Genomic DNA, 4843 nt, shown 5'->3' on the forward strand with positions numbered 1-4843 from the left:
ATGCCAATCTCTGTACGTAACGACCATCTTCTGCACAATCTTCTTTATGTTCTTATTTGCTGCCTCAACAACGCCGTTCATCTTAGGACGATAAGGGGAAGAATTGTGATGCTGAATGTTGAAGTTCTTGCATAACTCCTTCATCATTTTGTTATTGAGATTAGAACCATTATCGGTAATGATTCTTTCGGAAATCCCATAACGACAAATGATTTCTTTCTTAATGAATCGGGCAACCACATGTCTGGTGACCTTCGCAAATGACGCTGCTTCGACCCACTTGGTGAAATAGTCGATGGCAACAAGGATGAAGCGATGCCTATTGGAAGCAGTCGGCTCAATCTTTCCAATCATATCAATGCCCCACATAGCAAACGGCCACGGCGAAGACATCACATTCAGAGGATTTGGCGGCACATGCACCTTATCAGCATAAATCTGGAATTTTTGACACTTCCGAGCATATTTGAAACAATCAGATTCCATGGTCATCTAGTAATAACCCGCTCTCAGCAATTTCTTAGCCATTGCATGTCCGCCGGCATGAGTACCGAAGGAGCCTTCATGAACTTATGAACTTCCACGCATCTGAGCAAAACCATGTTGAAGTTCCTCTTATATAGCACATCATCTTTGTTCAAGAAGAAATTGCCTTCCAATCTTCTCAAAGTCTTTCTATCATTGTTGGGTGCCCCTGCAGGGTACTCTTGATTCTTCAGAAAGCACTTGATGTCGTGATACCAAGGCTTGTCATCAACTACCAGTTCAGCAGCAAACACATACGCGGCCCTATCAAGGCGCATAACATCGATCCTGGGAACATGATTCCACCGAATCACCTTGATCATGGAGGATAGAGTAGCAAGTGCATCTTCCATCTGGTTCTCGTCACGAGGTATATGATACAGCTTTACTATTGTGAAGAAAGTCAACAGTCTTCTCGTGTAATCTCTGTAGGGGACCAGATTAGGCTGGAGAGTATTCCAATCACCATTCACTTGATTGATCACTAGAGCTGAATCTCCGACGATGTCCAGAGTCTTGATTCTCAAATCAATGGCTTACTCAATACCCAAGATACATGCTTCATACTCAGCTTCATTATTGGTGCACTCGAAATTCAGACGAGCGGTGAAAGGCATGTGGGCACCTTTCGGAGTGGTAATGACAACACCAATTCCACTTCCTTTGGCATTGACGGCCCCATCAAACATTAAAGTCCACTTTTCATCTGGATCAGGTCCCTCTTCAACAACTGGCTCTTCACAGTCTTTCATCTTGAGGAACATGATGTCTTCATCTGGAAAATCAAACTTCATCGGCTCATAATCATCAATCGGCTGCTGAGCAAGATAGTCTGACATAATACTTCCTTTGATGGCTTTCCGGGATGTATACTGGATGTCGTACTCTGTCAGTACCATTTGCCAACAAGCAACCCTTCCGGTGAGAGCTGGCTTCTCAAATATATACTTGACTGGATCCATTTTGGAGATTAGTAAGGTTGTGTGAGTCAGCATGTATTGTCTCAATCGCTTAGCAGCCCATGCAAGTGCATAACATGCCTTTTCAAGCATTGAGTATCTCGACTCACAATCTGTGAATTTTTTACTCAGGTAGTAGATGGCATGCTCTTTCCTACCTGTCTCTTCGTGTTGACCGAGAACACAACCCACGGAATTGTCAAGTACTGTTAAATATATAATCCGCGGTCTCCCTGGGACTGGAGGCATAAGGATTGGAGGATTCTGCAAATACTCTTTTATTTTCTCGAAAGCCCTTTGGCAATCATCATTCCACCGGATAGCCTGATCTTTTCTTAACAATTTGAATATTGGCTCACACATGGCTGTTAGGTGAGAGATGAACCTTGCAATGTAATTCAACCTCCCTAAGAAACCACAGACTTGTTTTTCTGTTCTTGGCTCAGGCATTTCTTGTATCGATTTCACTTTGGCAGGATCCACCTCAATCTCTTTTTCACTGACAATAAAACCCAGCAGTTTTCTAGATCTCAACCCGAAAGTACACTTGTTCGGATTAAGCCTCAGCTTGAATTTCCTCAAACGCTCAAACAGCTTCTGCAAATTCACCAAATGTTCTTCTTCCGTCTGAGATTTGAAAATCATATCATCAACATAAACCTCGATTTCATGATGAATCATATCATGGAAAAGGGTTACCATAGCTCGTTGATATGTTGCCCCAACATTTTTCAGACCAAACGGCATCACCTTGTAGCAGAAGGTGCCCCATGGGGTTATCAAAGTTGTCTTCTCCATGTCTTCTGGTGCCATCTTAATTTGATTATAGCCAGAAAAGCCATCCATGAAGGAGAATACCGAGAACTGAGCCGTGTTATCCACCAAAACATCGATGTGAGGTAATGGGAAATCATCTTTAGGGCTAGCTCTGTTCAGATCCCGGTAGTCAACACACATCCGTACCTTTCCATCCTTCTTAGGTACTGGAACGATATTTGCGACCCATGGCGGATAATTTGTAACTGCTAGAAACCCTACATCCAACTGTTTTTGCACTTCTTCCTTTATCTTGACAGCCATCTCTGGTCTTGTTCTTCTGAGCTTCTGCTTGACCGGAGGACAATCCTCTTTGAGAGGCAAACGGTGTACCACAATGTCTGTGTTGAGCCCTGGCATATCCTGATAAGACCAAGCGAAGATGTCAACATACTCTTGCAGCAATTCAATCAGCCCCTTCTTCACATTATCTTCCAAAGCAGCCCCTATCTTGATTTCTCTCTTGACGTCCTCGGTGCCAAGATTAATCACTTCAATAGACTCTTGATGCGGTTGAATGACCCTTTCCTCCTGTTTCAACAACCTGGCAAGTTCTTCAGGGAGTTTACAGTCTTCATCACCCTCTTTTTCAGCTTGAAAGATTGGATTTTCAAAGTCGAAGCGAGCCATAGCAGAACCGTTATCAATAGGATCCGGTGACGTGCATCTGCATGAGTGATGGTATGTACTTATGAGTGTGAACAAGGAGTGAAAACTAAACAAAACATTGCCAAATATATTTTTTTTGTTTTTGAAAACTGCAAAAATAGAAAGACAGTGAACAAAATATTTGAATGCAAAAAGACGTCCTTTATTTATGATAAAAAAATGTAGGTATCCACGTAGATGAGCCCTACAATGAGTCATTACGCCCTGGGCGGAACGTAAGACTTGGATATGCATGAATAAACAAAGAAAATTACTCTTCAAGAAGAGTGACTTGGATAATCTCTTCAGAAGACCAGTTGCGGAGTACTTCACCCGGGACCCTTGGACGCACCCAGTTGTCAATGTCGCAATCACTATCCTCATCTTCTTCGTTGATTGCAGAGATCTAGCCATATTGAATGATGCCAGCACTGGAGAAAGTAATCGGCCCCTGACGAGTCTGAGGCATTGAAGTTGTAGAAGTCAATGCTGGCTGATACCCAATCCCGAACTTGTCTTCCTTCATAGGTAAATCCAACAGACGTCCCCAACCGGGAGCAACACCTGAATTTAGCAAGGCCTGTGACTGCTTGAAGGACGAAATAGAGGCACCTGCTTTAACCTCTTCCACTGGAGCTGGCTCTATGTAATAATCCCCATTATCCTCCCCGAATACCTCTTCAAGTCTAGACTTCTTCAAATCCGCCAGGACTTTGAGTTCTTCAATCTGTTCTTGAGCCTTGTCGAGTTGATCTGTCATGTAACCATTGGTTGAACGGGCATACAGAAGCTCATTGTTCTTCTCCTTCAGCAGAGTCTTCAACTTTTCCATTTGATCAGTCAATTCGGCCACCATCTCCTCCTCTTTTGCCTTCCGAGAAGTTGAAAATGCATCCCATTGCTCCTGCCAACCAGCTAACTTACCACGGGCATCTGTTAACTACTGCTTGACTCGCCTCAACTCAGAACTGGATGACCCCAAGGCTTCGTCAGTTTTCCTGAAGCGGTTTACCTCCACAGCTAATTTCTTTTCTACTTCCTCTTGCAATCTGACGGCTTCCCCCTTTTGATATTCTGCCTCATGGTATAGATGCATAAAGTCTTGCAACTTCATACTTAACTCCGAGTTTTCAATTTGAAGTTCCTCCATGGTATTCTTCAATTTGTCATACTCCTCTCGGCTCACCACTGTTGACTGCTCAAGAGTAGGTGAATGCAAAGGTTCTTCAATAAGAAATGGCAGACCAAACTCTTCGACTCTTCTCCGAAGCCAATCTTCATACTAAGGGTAAGCCCTGCAATCTCCCTTTCCAAGCACAGTCCTTCCTCTTTTTATTACCTTGAGCCAGGCCTCAGCTGCCTTACGGGATACAGTCCGATCAGATGAAGAATGGAAAAACAGAGATTCTTCCACATCTTTTTCCAAAGGCGGAGTTCTTAAAGCATATCCAAACTGTCTGACTTCTAGAGAAGGATTATAGTTGATTCCTCATCTTCTTACTACCAACGGTACATTCGGGAAGTTCCCGCAACTGTGAATAATATCCGCCCGAAGCAAGTCCTGGTCAGCCCACCAAGAAATAGCTTTAGCTCTTATCCCCATCAATCTCTTCGACCAACTCAACGAGTCCTTGAAGTCAACGAACGCTCCCGACTTGGGTAGGTGAGAACTGAACCACTTATAAAATAAGGGTGCACAACAATTCACCAATCCTCCTTTTCTATTCTCATTCCTGTGATGCACTGAATGAAAGAAATCTCCCAGCAAGGTCGGCACTGGGTTTCCCAACACGAAGAGGCGTATTGCGTCTACGTCCACAAATTTGGCAACATTAGGGAACAGGGTAATCCGGTATACACAAAGAGCCAACACAGCATTGAAACACCTTCAATCA

Source organism: Lathyrus oleraceus, chromosome 2 (genome assembly GCF_024323335.1).
Source record: "Lathyrus oleraceus cultivar Zhongwan6 chromosome 2, CAAS_Psat_ZW6_1.0, whole genome shotgun sequence".
In the NCBI taxonomy this organism is placed as follows: Eukaryota; Viridiplantae; Streptophyta; class Magnoliopsida; order Fabales; family Fabaceae; genus Lathyrus; species Lathyrus oleraceus.